The sequence below is a fragment of the Elaeis guineensis genome, chromosome 3 (genome assembly GCF_000442705.2).
Source record: "Elaeis guineensis isolate ETL-2024a chromosome 3, EG11, whole genome shotgun sequence".
In the NCBI taxonomy this organism is placed as follows: domain Eukaryota; kingdom Viridiplantae; phylum Streptophyta; class Magnoliopsida; order Arecales; family Arecaceae; genus Elaeis; species Elaeis guineensis.
Genome location: NC_025995.2, coordinates 123,188,328 through 123,204,847, shown reverse-complemented (window position 1 = coordinate 123,204,847; position 16,520 = coordinate 123,188,328).

Sequence of the window (16,520 nt, the reverse complement as noted above, 5' to 3'; positions counted from 1 at the left end):
GTCAGTAGATGACCGTTACTCGCGTCACTTCCTTGATATTTAGATGAGCTGGGGCCCGCGGCTGTGCGGAACGGACAAGGATAGGCCTTCGACGGGGTCAGGAGGAAAGCTGCATCTATCCGTGTTAACTTATTTATATATGACAATGACAATGACGGCGGTGGGGCGCAGGAAGGAAGAGGATAACGACAAATGAGAAGCGGACGTGGAGAACCGGGGAAGATCACAACCAGAACAATGGGCGCGAGTGTCTTCGAGAAAGAGTTAACTCGAGTCCTCTCCGGCCCGCGGTTTGTTGGGCTGGAGAGCGGGGGCGTGCGTCTGCCCGCGTCCGTTGGGTGACGTTTTCCTAGCGGGTGCACGGTATCCATTGTCACATGGCCACAATCTTTAAAAATTTTTATCAAAATAATATTATTTTTAAAATAATTTATTAAAATAATTTTTTTTTAAATATTTATCAAAATACTATCAAAAATGATTTAACGTGACCTAACAAAAAAAAAAAAAAAAAAAAACCAACCTTCTTCTTCCCCGATGCAAGAATCCTCGATCTCTGGTAGCCCTCTCTCCTCCTCTCAACCCGCCCCCTTCTTCCTCCCTGGCTTGAGAACACCCCGATCCTCAGTGGCCCTCCCTCCTCCTCTTTCTTCTTCTCTCCGACGTGAGAACCCTCTCTGATCCTCGACAGCCCTCCCTTTTTCAAAAAATTTTAAGATATTTATCAAAACTCAACTGACCAGAGAGGATTCTTGCATCGAAGAAGAAGAGGGAGGGGAGGCAAGTAGAGAGGAGAGAGGGCCGCCAGAGACTAAGGAGGTTCTCGCATCGAGGAAGAATGTTAAGTCACTCTATGAGAGGATAACTCTATCTTAAGCTGACTCATAGAGTCGTCTTATCATATGATGATTTTATTGTCCAATGCATCTATCCAACCTGACGTTGGACATGCTAAGTCAGCACAGAAAATCATTTTATTATAGAATAATTTTATTTTTGATAATATTTTGATAAATATTTTTAAAAAATATTATTTTAATAAATTATTTTAATTATTTTGATAAAAAATCTCAATCTCTAATAACTGCGGAATCCATATGGTATGGCCAAGATGAGCCGTTCAGTCTCACACCATTATTTTAGTTGGAGAACCCAAATTTTTTCTTCTAAAATTATTATTTTATATATCATTCTTTATTTTATAATTTTCTCATATAATATTTGATCGCTTTCGGCTCCGATGAGTAAATGGACGCGAGGATCTATCATACCAGTCTTTTTTTTCATTTTTTTGAAAGAAAATTCATTTCCAACATATTTCTGACCTTCCAAAATCTTGACAGGAAAATGTAAACGCCGGGCTAGCTGCCACCTTCATTTTCTCCGGAATATAATTATTCTACACTTTCGATATAACTAATTTGATCGTACGATTATGATGTGATGTATCATCTCAAAACCTTTTGTGTCAATGGTTATGCTCTTTATTGCTATCAAAATCCAATCAACATGATATAGAACAGTTTGCTATACAAATAGATCGACTGTACCAATTTAAGAACTAAAATAAATATTTAATAATTTTTTAAAAAAAATTAAAAAAAATTATGAAAAAAATTTAAAAAAAATTTATTCAAAAAATAATAAAGATCAAAATCTTATAAAATTTTTTTATAAAAAATTCTTCATATGCATAAATAATCTCTCTTCTCTTTTTTTGTACATCTTTTTTTACTATATTTCATACACAAAAAAAGACACTAAAGATCCCTTTAAATAGAGCACCATATAGATAAGAGTTTGACTCTTACCTTAATTCAAAAATCAATAACCTACTGGAACATAAACTCTAACAATATTTAGAAGAAAATAATTAAATAGAGTGGCATTATGAATGAAATGCTAAAGTCAAAATCAATAAACAACTAAAATAAAATCTTAATTTAATCGGGACTTTGCAATGAACTTGAACACTCACCCTCATTGCAAAGTTCATACCAACAATGTTGAAGTTGTTGATGTCATAAAACGTTAACATAGCTAGCGCCATCATTGCCATAATAACAGCAATATGTAATAATTTATCAAACCAATAATTGAATAATAAAATTGTTTGTTACTTTGAATAATAATTCCTTCACTTGCTTGTTCTCTTGGCATTGACTCCATGATCACAATGCTAAGATTCTTTCGAACATCCAATATATCCCAATGAACATCAAGTTACCAATTACAATATCTGTGAGCGTCGACCATTACCTACATTAAAAATAAAAATTTAATCATATCCACTGTATCCACTTGAGGAGCTTCAATTATCTGCATATAGTTGGCTTCTGCAGATGACCTCAAATCTTCGTATATATAGAGTCTTCTAATAACTTGAACTTTGGAATAGCTTCTGAATCAATTATTATGCAAAAAATCTTATCGAACACTAAGGCACAGCAAAAATCATGTCCACCAAGCATATCTCCTTTCTGCTTGATCTCTAAAACTATTTCAAAATTGATCAGCTTTTTTATTTTCATGACTGACTAAATCTAGCTCCATAGGAAACATCCAGATCTTGGATAACTTCAGTGTAAGACTCCTCCATATAATTTTATTCCTCTATATGAATCTCCATACTTGGATCAACTATAGCATTATCTAACTCTTCCTAAGCAATTTCAAAATTAACGAACTCTTCAATCATAATCTTTTTGATGCAGCATCTACTTGATCAAACTTCTCTTACTCAAGATTTTCTTCTGGACTTGATGGATCTTCAAGTTGATCAACTTTGCCATGATTTGAATCTTTAGAATTTGATCAAATTTCTAACTGATCAAACTTCCTCTATTTCAAATCTTCATATTTAAACCAATCTTATTTCTCTTTTAAATTTTTAGGAAAGTTTGAAACCAAAATCTACTATATCGATAATTTTTATTTATGATTTCTCATATTGTTAGAATTTGAGTAAATAGCAGCAAGAATATTATATACTTTCTTTAGCTCCTTTTCATCCTTAATATATAAAAAATTTTCTTTCTCAACTGAAATTTGAAGAATCCACGTTGTCTTACTAGATTTTATATTCCACTTTCTTCTTACAATCTCATCTGGTGGCATTATCTTTGACTTATTCAAAATATCTCATAAATCTTAGTCTGTCAAATAGGACCTAATAAAAGCCTTCCAATATACATAACAAGTATTGTTCAACTTATGAAAAGAAGTGGTAATACTAAAAGCAGCTTTATTAATGTTGGCAAAATTAAACATCTTATAACTAAACCCTTTAATAAAGATAGTAATTGTTGGAAATAGTGTCCCAAAGCCAATCGTCAGCCTGTTGACGGTTGTGCTCCTTTTGTATTAGTACATGAATTATAAATAAATAAAAATTATTTTGGTATTTTTTCATCATAAATATTTTATCCTCTAATGAACTCCAGTGTTGTGGTGAAGTCTTTAGGACTATTTAGACTCGACAAAGGAGGATTTGTCGCTTAGTCCTTAAACATGTTCGCGACCAAATGATACGTTGTTACCAAGGACGACAACGTTTATCGAGCATAGGTCGTTGTATGCCATATGGGTTGGTTGTCCTCATAATCAAAGAGTGTGGAGATACTGGTATGGCATACAGGTGAGATGTAATGGTACATCTGCACTGAACATGACCAACTTCGGAGCTATTTCTGCTGTCAAGATTTGCTCCGATGGGATATGGGTATAAATGTCCCTCCGACCTGAGACCGCCACGGTGACTTGCAAGCAACTCACTGCACTTAGGCACTGAACTACCTGAATTTCTAATTCAATGACGGAAGGCTGCTGGATGTAGTCAAGTACTTGACTTGTCGGTGCGTGTGTCAAGATGGGATTGACCACTCCAGTTTAGGAGCTGTGTACAGTCGTGTTTCAATTTAGCAAAACCTTGACCAGGATGGTCCTAGTGAGGAGTCACAAGACTAATTGAGTTGAGCACGATTCGGATGATATCATCAGGGTTGACAGTTTAACCCTGAGTTGTCCTAAACACAGGGGTCAAAAGGGATGAATTATATGGTAACCATATTCACGTAGGTTCTGAATGTTGCGATTGTGATTATTCGACCTATCCGGTCGTCGGGTACCTTTGCTAGATGGTCACTTCGATTAGTACAGGAATTGTTTCCTGTGCTACCGGCTTAGGTTCAAACCTGTGGGGTCACACACATTAGAGGTTCCTTTCTGATCTGATGGCTGATTATGAGTCTTATCTGTCTGAGACTCTATGATTGAGAATTAAGATTCTCTGATCATGAGTTTCACACATTTTGGGTACCGGGGTCAAAATTTTGAATTTTAAATTTTGAATTTGAAATTTGAATTCTTTGATCAGGATTTCATATCGATGATCTCTGATGCCTGATTGCCCATCGAATTTGGACTCAATATTTATGAGAGATTTAATTAGTGATTTGATCGCTAATTAACTCAATTTAATTGAGTAATTATTTTTGGATCAAGTACAATTGAATTGGATTCAGTTTGGATTGACCCGATTAGGTTAAATGTTGACCTAATCGCTAAGGTGGTTTAGTCCCTGATTTGATCAGGGGTTAGGCTTAGTTAATTCTTGATTTAATTAAGATTTTATTGAGCCTAATTAAGCCTAATTATGTTGGATTTAATCTGGTCTAATTGTGCTTAACCTATTTTTAACTAGGTTGGCTCAATTTGAATCAAACCACCTTGTTTTAAATTCCCTGCGACACCCAACTTCCTTGCACCCATTTGAATTCACGAGAAGAAACTTCTCGTAAAATTTTTCTCACGCAAAACCCTTCCCCACGCCCTCATTTGTGTGCCATATGGATGGATAAAATAATTAGTTAGCCATTCAAATTCAAAGCATGTTTGAATTTGAATGGATAACTTATCACTTGCCCCTTCATCCTTATCCATTTTGTGCGCCACATTACTTACACGAGAAAAGGTTTCTCGTGAAATATTTTCCACGCACAAAGGGTCACGCCCCTTCTCTTCTCACACCCAAAAGGATAGGAATAAGTTGGTTTTCATTTAAATTCAAATTTGATTTGAATTCAAATGTGTAACCACTTATCTTTATCCTCTCACGCGGATAAGACACGTTCGAAGTTATTTTAAAAATGGCAGAAAGGTGGGGCGTGCGTAGAAAAATTAAGAGAAAGATAGTGGGGCGTGAGGAAGGCTTGTGTGCGAGGTGAAGGTCCAAAACCTTCCGAGAGAAAAAGAAAGAAAAGAGAGAAAATTGGGCGCAGGGTTTTTGGTGTGTACCCTAGGGTTTCTACCTAGGGTTCGGGAAGTGAGATTGGTGTGCCACGAGTGTCGTGAGTCCACCAAATTTTAGAGAGAGATCCATCAGCCTCTCAAGCAACTGTGCAGATGATTCAGAGCATCCGAGAAGTCAGCACACATCGATCGAAGGAGTTCGATCAACATCTGCCATCAAAAGGGTGAAATCACGAACTAGCATTCGTAAGGAGCTGATCAGACGGAAGCTTCGTGTGGATGATCCGCAGAGGTCAGATATTTGTGTGGCTGCGATGTGACGATCAGAGCCCCCCGACGGTGATCGACTACCCGCAAAAGGTGATGTGTTCTGAACACAGTACTGTAAAAGGTTTACTGATTCAAATCTGAATTTCAAATTTAAATGCATGCTATTGTATTATATTTAGATCTTAGTGTAGGATTAATTAGTATTAATTAATGAGATTAATTAATAATTTTGATGTAAAATAGTAATTTTGAAAAAGTTTTAAAATTATCATTTTGCCCCTGAATGTTGGAGATGGAAGCAAAGTTCCAGTTCTAGCTTTAGGAATCATGAGTCTTGTAATCAATTCTCGTAATGTAATTCTGAGTGAATGTCACTATTGTCCAAATTTTTTATTAAATATTATTTCTGTAGGCCTTTTGGCTATGTACGGTTATGATTTTTTAATAAAAGAAAATATTTGTAATATTATTTTGAATGGTGTTACAATATTTGTTGGACAATTAAATAATAAAATTTACTTACTATCACAGCCTGTTAATGTGGTTCAAAACTTCGGTAAATGCTCTAGAATAGATAATGTGTCAGAAGTCTACCTTTGGCACTGTAGGCTAGGTCATATCAATAAGAACAGGATAAACAGGTTGGCTCAAGAAGGAATTCTTGAAGTTAGTGATTGTGAATCACTTCCAACCTGTGAGTCCTGTCTTCTTGGAAAGATGACCAAGTCACCTTTTACTGAAAAAGGTGAGCGAGCCAGTGAACTCTTAGGTCTGGTACATTCTGATGTATGTGGACCCATGAGCTCAAGTGCAAGAGGTAGATTTTTTTACTTCATAATCTTCACAGATGACCTATCTAAATATGGGTATGTCTATTTAATGAAGCATAAGTCGGAATCATTTGAAATGTTCAAACTATTCCGAAATGAGGTAGAAAAACAAACTGGAAAGTGTATTAAAACTCTTCGATCTGATCGAGGAGGTGAATACCTTTCCAATGAGTTTCTGACGTATCTAGGGGAGAATGGGATTCTCTCTCAGTGGACTCCTCCTGGAACACCACAGCATAATGGTGTGTCTGAAAGGAGAAATCGGATCCTGTTAGACATGGTTCGATCCATGATGGGGTTTGCTGGTCTGCCGATCTCCCTCTGGGGATATGCGCTCGAATCGGCTTGTTACCTTCTAAATAGAGTTTCGAGTAAGTCTGTAGCCAAAATACCATATGAGATATGGATAAGACGTAAGCCAGTACTCTCGCACCTTAGGGTTTGGGGGTGTCCGGCTTATGTTAAACGTTTAATTACAGACAAGCTTGGACCTAGGTCTGACAAGTGTAATTTTATAGGGTACCCAAAAGAGACCAAAGGGTATTATTTCTACCTGCTGATGAGCAAAAGGTGTTTGTCAGCCTTAAGGCAATTTTTTTAGAAAAAGAGTTCCTTAGTGAAAAAACTGTTGCCTCTAAGGTCGAACTTGACGAAATTCGACAGGTGAAAAAACTGACACATGTTACTGAACCTAAACCAGATTTGATTAGATCAGATCCAGAGCCCATTGATTATGCACCCTTAAGGCGGTCTGGTAGAGTACCACATCAACCGGACAGATACTATGATTTCTTGGTCCGGGATGGTGATCCTGTCGAACTTGATGAAAACGATGAGGATCCGATCACCTACATGGATGCAATGCAGAGACCTGACTCTGAGAAATGGTTAGAGGCCATGAAATTCGAAATAGAGTCCATGAAGGTCAACGATGTGTGGACATTGGTTGACCCATCCGAAGGAGTAAAACCCATAGGGTGTAAGTGGGTCTTCAAAAGGAGGAGGGGCGCAGACGGAAAGGTGGAGACCTATAAAGTCCGTCTGGTTGCCAAGGGATATCGTCAACGTTATGGTATAGACTATGACGAGACGTTTTCTCCTGTGGCAATGCTCAAATCCATTCGGATTATGCTTGCGATAGCTGCCCATCTAGACTATGAAATTTGGCAGATGGATGTGAAGACAGCTTTCCTAAACGGAGAGCTGGACGAAGAGGTGTATATGATACAACCTGAAGGGTTCACATCCACAGATGAGTCTAAGGTGTGCAAGCTACAGAGATCCATTTATGGACTTAAGCAGGCATCTCAGAGTTGGAACATACGTTTTGGTAGGATGATCAAAACGTATGGCTTCGTTAAGAACGGAGAAGAGCCCTGCATTTATAAGTGGGCTAATGGTCCAGTAGTCGTATTTCTTGTATTGTATGTAGATGACATTCTCTTAATCGGGAATGATGTCCCTGCATTACAGGGAATAAAGATTTGGCTATCATCACAGTTCTCCATGAAGGATCTGGGAGAAGCTTCCTACATCCTAGGGATGAGGATCTATAGGGATAGATCCAAAAAGTTGCTTAGCTTATCGCAGTCCACGTACATTGATACTATGCTGAAAAGGTTCAGCATGGAAAATTCCAAAAAAGGCTATCTACCGATAGGCCATGAAATTTCTCTCTCGAAGAGGGATTGTCCGACAACACCTCAAGAGAGAGAGCGTATGGGTAGGATTCCATATGCTTCGGCAGTGAGATCTATCATGTACGCCATGACATGTACACGATCAGATGTGGCATACTCACTAGGGGTAGTGAGTAGATACTAATCTGATCCAGGAGAGAATCACTGGAAGGTTGTTAAAACCATCCTGAAGTATTTAAAAAATACTAAGGACCAGTGGCTTATATATGGTGAATCGGACTTGAGACTTATAAGGTTTACAGACTCTAGTTTCCAGTCTGATCGCGATGATAGCAAGAGTGTGTCAGGATTTATTTTTACCCTTAATGGTGGGGCTGTCTGCTGGAAGAGTTCCAAGCAGCACACTGTGGCTGATTCAGTATGCGAGGCGGAGTATATTGCTGCATCAGATGCTGCCAAAGAAGCAGTGTGGCTGAGAAAATTCATCACTGAGCTCGGAGTAGCACCCTCCCTTGTTGGTCCAGTTCTGCTCTACTGCGACAGCTCTGGAGCCATTGCTCAGGCGAAGGAACCAAAGGCACACCAGCGGACGAAGCATATTCTGCGTCGCTACCATCTCATCCGGGAGATCGTGGATCGAGGTGACGTCGACCTTCAGAAGATCGACGGAAAGGAGAACCTGACCGACCCATTCACTAAAGCCATTGCGGTGAAGGAGTTCAACGACTACAAGTCGAAGATGGGTATTAGATACTGCACCGATAGGCTTTAGGCCAAGTGAGAGATTGTTGTGAATAGTGTCCCAAAGCCAATCGTCAGCCTATTGACGGTTGTGCTCCTTTTGTATTAGTACATGAATTATAAATAAATAAAAATTATTTTGATATTTTTTTATCACAAATATTTCATCCTCTAATGAACTCATGTGTTGTGGTGAAGTCCTTAGGACTATTTAGACTCGACAAAGGAGGATTTGTCACTTAGTCCTTAAACATGTTCGCGACCAAATGATACATTATTACCAAGGACGACAACGTTTATCGAGCATAGGTCGTTGTGTGCCATATGGGTTGGTTGTCCTCATAACCAAAGAGTGTGAAGACACTAGTATGGCATACAGGTGAGATGTAATGGTACATCTGCACTGAACGTGACCAACTCCGGAGCTATTTCTGCTGTCAAGATTTGCTCCGATGGGATATGGGTATAAATGTCCCTCCGACCTGAGACCGCCACGGTGACTTGCAAGCAACTCACTGCACTTAGGCACTGAACTACCTGAATTTCTAATTCAGTGACGGAAGGCTGCTGGGTGTAGTCAAGTACTTGACTTGTCGGTGCGTGTGTCAAGATGGGATTGACCACTCCAGTTTAGGAGCTGTGTACAGTCGTGTTTCAATTTAGCAAAATTTTGACCAGGGTAGTCCTAGTGAGGAGTCACAAGACTAATTGAGTTAAGCACGATTCGGATGATATCATCAGGGTTGACAGTTTAACCCTGAGTCGTCCTAAACACAGGGGTCAAAAGGGATGAATTATACGGTAATCATATTCACGTAGGTTCTGAATGTTGCGATTATTCGACCTATCCGGTCGTCGGGTACCATTGCTAGATGGTCACTTCGATTAGTACAGGAATTGGTTCCTGTGCTACCGGCTTAGGTTCGAACCTGCGGGGTCACACACATTAGAGGTTCCTTTCTGATCTGATGGCTGATTATGAGTCTTATCTGTCTGAGACTCTATGATTGAGAATTAGGATTCTCTGATCATGAGTTCCACACATTTTGGGTACCGGGGTCAAAATTTTGAATTTTAAATTTTGAATTTGAAATTTGAATTCTTTGATCAGGGTTTCATATCGATGGTCTCTGATGCCTGATTGCCCATCGGATTTAGACTCAATATTTATGAGAGGTTTAATTAGTGATTTGATCGCTAATTAACTCAATTTGATTAAGTAATTATTTTTGGATCAAGTCCAATTGAATTGGATTCAGTTTGGATTGACCCGATTAGGTTAAATGTTGACCTAATCGCTAAGGTGGTTTAGTCCCTGATTTGATCAGGTGTTAGGCTTAGTTAATATCTGATTTAATTAAAATTTTATTGAACCTAATTAAGCCTAATTATGTTGGATTTAATCTGGTCTAATTGTGCTTAACCTATTTTAAACTAGGTTGGCTCAATTTGAATCAAACCACCTTGTTTTAAATTCCCTGCGACACCCAACTTCCTTGCACCCATTTGAATTCACGAGAAGAAACTTCTCATGAAATTTTTCTCACGCAAAACCCTTCCCCACGCCCTCATTTGTGCGTCATATGGATGGATAAAATAATTAGTTAGCCATTCAAATTCAAAGCATGTTTGAATTTGAATGGATAACTTATCACTTGCCCCTTCATCCTTATCCATTTTGTGTGCCACATTACTTACACGAGAAAAGATTTCTCGTGAAACATTTTTCACGCACAAAGGGCCACGCCCCTTCTCTTCTCATGCCCAAAAGGATAGGAATAAGTTGATTTTTTTTTGAATTCAAATTTGATTTGAATTCAAATGTGTAACCACTTGTCTTTATCCTCTCATGCGGATAAGATACGTTCGACGTTGTTTTAAAAATGGCAGAAAGGTGGGGCCTGCGTAAAAAAATTAAGAGAAAGATAGTGGGGCGTGAGGAAGGCTTGTGTGCGAGGTGAAGGTCCAAAACCTTCCGAGAGAAAAAGAAAGAAAAGAGAAAAAATTGGACGCAGGGTTTTTGGTGTGTACCCTAGGATTTCTACCTAGGGTTCGGGAAGTGAGATTGGTGTGCCACGAGTGTCGTGAGTCCACCAAATTTTAGAGAGAGATCCATCAGCCTCTCAAGCAACTATGCAGATGATCCGGGGCATCCGAGAAATCAGCACACATAGATCGAAGGAGTTCGATCAACATCTGCCATCATAAGGGTGAAATCACGAACTAGCATTCGTGAGGAGCTGATCAGACGGGAGCTTCGTGTGGATGATCCGCAGAGGTCAGACATTTATGTGATTGTGATGTGACGATCAGAGCCCTCCGATGGTGATCAGATTGCGGTGATCGACTACCCGCAAAAGGTGATGTATTCTGAACACAGTACTGTAAAAGGTTTACTGATTCAAATTTGAATTTCAAATTTAAATGCATGCTGTTGTATCATATTTAGATCCTAGTGTAGGGTTAATTAGTATTAATTAATGAGATTAATTAATAATTTCGCTGTAAAATAGTAATTTTGAAAAAAAAATTAAAATTACCATTTTGCCCCTGCACAAAATTTCGCTACAGTAATAGCATCGGCCAAAATAATTCACCTCTTGAACAATCAAATAAGAGTCCACATATTTGTGTCGTTGCACAATAAACTATTGGAAGCTCTTCAACCACGTCAAGCTACAAACATGAAAACCACCAACAATCAAATCACAGCTCCAAAAAATTTATACTCCAAATAAATCTGATTGAAGATGCAAATTGCTCTGATATCATGTAGAGCCACAAATATCAAAATCTTTGCTCTAATACCATATATAATGGTATGCTACATGAAGTAGATCAACCATACTAGTCCAAGATCCAAAACAAACACCAAACAAAAAATATATTTGTAGAAAATCATGAGAAAAAATAATTATGAAAGAAAAAATTGGAGAAAAATTAATTTATTTAAAAGAGAATAAAGATCAAAACCTCACAAAGATGTCTTACGAAAAAGTCTCTACATATATAAATAATCTCTCCTCTCTCTTTCTTCCCACATCTTTTTCTCCACCATCTTCTACACACAAAAAAGATATCAAAGATCCTTTTAAATAGAGCATCATGTGGATGGGAGTTTAACTCCTACTTTAACTCAAAAATCAAAAATCCATTAGAACACAAACTCTAACAATCTTTAGAAGAAAATAATTAAATAGAGTAATACTAAAAATAGAATCCTGAAGTCATTAAAATCAATGATCACCTAAAAATGAAATCCTAATTCAATTGGGACTTTGCAATGTTTCTCAACAATCGGCTTACACCAAAATCCAATCTAACAAGACTGCATGGATCTAAAATGGCCGGTGGTGGTTGTTTGGCTTCTAATCTACTCAAACTACTAGATCACCTTGGAGCAAAGAATCCAACCTGTAGACAAAAGATGAAATACCCAACATTGCTGGAATTGATTTGATGGAGGATTCTTCAGTACCTACTTTGGTGAAACAGTGGAGATCTGAGAATGTGGGTTAAGTAGAGTAGAGTAGGAGAGAAAGAAACATGCCTAGAAATCCTCCGTATATGGTATATATAAGAGTGAGGGCATAGGCTATTATCAAGAAAAAACAGGCACGTCATAACTATCAGACATGCAATGACTACCTAGACATGAAGAGTTGTAACAATCCCACAATATGCCTCATAAGTATGTGGGTTATAATCACCCTCCTTAATGAGCTTTGATTGCCCTCAATGCACCTTGATTCAAGGACATTGCACTCCATGATTGGTCGATGAGTGGACACATGGTGCTCTCTTATTGGTCAATCGATCTGATCGATAATGTTCACCAGCTGACAAATCCAGGTCACAGCATCCTCAAAACTAGCCTGAGCAGGATCCCTAGTAATCCGACCATCAAATGCAGACAATTTAAAGGAGAATTCATGAGGGATAAAGAACTGTCTCCTAACCTGATCCAAGACCTCCTAGACCAGAACAAGTTCGTTAGTGTCTAGATTGAGAAGGACTTCAAGTTCTCCATTAAGCTAGTAAAAGGCAAGTCAAAAGATGCCCAAGGAGAAGGATAAGGGTTGAATGACCAGCTCCCCAACAACTCACTCATAGGAGACTTGTCCAATCTAGGGCTAAAAAAGAGAGAGAAAAAGAAGATAACAAGAAAAAAGAACAAAGGGAGAAGAAAAGAAGATGCTGAAGCAAAAAGCGAAATCTCTAATCTATACTGCTAAAGGTGGGAGGATGGACCAGAAAAGCCTTTGGGCAATAGAGGGAATAGAAGAGTTAAAGGTGAAGGTTGGAGATGAAGGTGGAAGCAAAGATTGAAGCTGTTGTTCGTCGAAAAATGAAACTCTCCAAATAGGTAAGAGAGAGAGGTTGATACCCCTTATAAATAAAATTGGATGGTCCTCATCAACATCACGACTGACTAGTCGACTTGATGGGCTACCATGTGTCATATTGGCATTCGACCCTGAATGATTATTCAAATTGCTCTTTCTTATTGCCTAAAGAAGTCCAATTGGTGTGATGAAAATCCCACAAAATCTAGTGTCGCCTCAAAAAGACCAAGAGTCATTGGATACTGTGATTAGAAATTTTCTAATCCGATTCAAATCAAATAGGTGTGCTCCTTGAATAATTTGGCTACTTCTTGAGAAAAATAGTTCAAACTTGGAAGTAGGTGACAAGTGATTTGACTTGAATTCATTAGCTTGTAATTATTGCGGACCAGACCAGTCGAATAATAATAGAGCACCATGTGTCCCACCAACCGACCAATCATAGAGTGCCATGTGTCCTTGAAACAAAATGCACTAAGGGTATTCTAAGCCTATTAAGGAGCATAATTATAAACCCCTACACTTATGAGATACGTTGTGGAATGATTACAGTTCATCCCGTATGTTTAGATAGTTATTGCATATTCGATGGTTATGGTGTGCCTATTTTTTCTAAATAATGGATCTATGCCCTCACTCTTATATATACCGGATCCGAGGAACCTCTAGGTATGCTTTTTCTCTCCTATTCCATCTTTTTTAACTCGTACTCTTAGATGTCGACTATTGTATCAAAGCTTAACTTAACTAAGACATCAAAAAGTCTCCCATCGAATCAAGTCCGACAACCTAATGTATTTCTTCTTTTTATATGCAGGTCGGATTCTTGGGCCTACGCGGACCTCCTAGTCTAAGCAAACTAGAAGCCAACCAACCGCCACTCACTATTTTAACTAATCCATCAGGTCTCGTCAGGTCGGAGTTTGGCACCAACCCACTGATCTCGGTGAGGTCAGATTTTAGCATCAAACACTCATGATGCTAAGCTTTCTCAGTTACTAAGGTTAGGCCTCACAATATTTCTTATGTTAAAAATAATTTGTTGCCTTGATCCATATATGATAAAACTTTGTCAACAGAGGTCCTGTGTGTAATAAAAGAAAGGGTCTGCTACCATGCTTAATGGGCTCCCGTATGTGTTTTGAGACCATATGTGAAGTAGGGGACTAAAACCTATGAGAAAGCAGCTTTCAAAATTTAAAAGCCCACCATACATGGTTGGTAGACCCAGTGGAAATTTGGTTTCTGAATTGAAGAGAAACCACCGTTGCTTGGATCGCAACAAACCACCTTACAGTCGTGCCAGCAAGAAAATTTTTTTATGTAAACCACAAACACCTTCGGGGTATTTTTCCTCCTATTATATATATTTAAGTCTTTAAGCAGCATTCATGCAATTTCATTTATCTTTGAAACATAAATGAAAAAAAAAAAAAAAAAAAAATCTGTACTAACCTAACATGCGAGACAGGTTGGCTAACATAGACGATAACATTGACACTTCTAATTCATCTGGCTGGATTTTCCTCGTCTTCTTCACCCAACAAAATTTTCTGTCTAAATTTTGTCCTCCAACGTGTTAAAGTCTTTCCGATGGAGACTTGGTTGGATGGTGGACGGGGTGGACCGAGCCTTCGGTAGAATTCGAGCTTATCCCTTCGATCATCGACGACGACGACGCCAATGAAAAAAATCCAGCGGGAGCGACGGTGGGCCCGCTGCTAGCTAGCGAATGGACGGCAAAACAAACTTGTGTCACAGAGCCGTGACGGACGGAGGTGAAAGGTCGGCCACCTGCAGTCGCATGAGTTTGTTTTTTTTTTTTTTTTCCTCCTTCATACTTGAAAGCGGGTTCACACGACGGTAACATTATGAGATTTTCTCGACAGATCTTTTTTATTTAATTTGTTTAGTATTTTATTTTTTATTTCTATATATAAATTAATTTAAATTATTCGATTTTAAAAAAAATAAGTTCATCATTTTAAAATAGCATTATCTTATGCTACGTCAACTAGTCCTAATAATAATCAGACCTGCTGTCGGTTGGAAACCACCTTAATGTTTTTTTCAATATTTTTTATTTTTTAAAATATTATATATATATATATATATATATATATATATATATATATATATATATATTATACTAACGTATTATGTCTTTGTATGTCCTCACGCCTCAGCACATATGGAAAACTGAACTGTCGTTGGTAGTATTCCAACCGAGATAATTAACCGAAGAAATTTTCATATAGAATTATCATGGACTCCGTTTATTCTACCATAAAAAAATAAGCTCCTGGACGTTCCAGACACTTGGTGCTGATGGATCCAACAGCCACGTGTCCTTTTACCGGAGGCAAACTTAAATTTTTGAATTCAAATTTAACCTTCAGTAAGAATTCCACGATTTCAGAATACAAATTTAGAAATTGAATTGCCTGAACTGAACTCAGCTGGCTGATCATAAGACGACGCATCTCGGCATCTGGGCGCACATCTCTGAGAATTCTCGATTGGCAGCCTAACATTCCCCCCAGGCCAGCTCAAGAAGAGGTTTCTGATAATGAAAAATTCTCTGTGCACTGCAGATGATATAAAAAATCTGATGCAGAGTATACCACTTTATGTGATTGATAACGTAGTTATTATTTTCTAACGTATATTTAATACCTATAGTTTCATTTTTTTATTTAAAAATTTTATATGATGAAAATATCTATATCCTTTAAAAATTTTATTTGAGTCAACAAGACCTGGACCATGCTGATGAGCCTGATCAGAGCCTCGATGATGATGACATCATCATCAATAGGAATGACTAGAGCAGGAGATGGCAGCGAAGATCGCTCCGGCAAAGGTCAAGGTGGAGATGGCGGCTGCATGCTCCTCGCCACCCGAGGAGAGGATCCTTCTCTCGACTTCTTCGGCGGACCGCGAAAAAGACTATCAGGCCCGGAACTCGGCCTCTTCTTGATGGCATGACGGATAAACTCAGCCGAGATCCTCATGCCTACAAGTCAAAGAAGAAAAGAAGTTAGTCTACAAGCACAAAAGAGAATCGACGAAAAAGACTCCAAGGATACACAAAAGGAAATCTACCAAAGTGACTGGTCGGGTTTATTCTGATGTCGTACAACAATTGCTCCTCAAGGAGCTCCCATTGTGGGGAACCTGGACGTCAAACAGAAGATCGTATTGTTTCATATCTTCTTTTAGGACTACTTTATTTTTATTTAGAGAAAGATTGTCGATGGCTACATAAAAGAATTTATCCTTCCATCCGTGGATAGAAGAAGGAAGCTCGATAATAAACTGATGACGATATCAAGGACTGAAGAACCACCATCCTTATTTCTGAGGATATTTTTTCAACATAAAAAGAGCACGAAAAAAAAATCGTGGCTCAAAATAAAGAAGACGTTAAAGAACAACAAAAG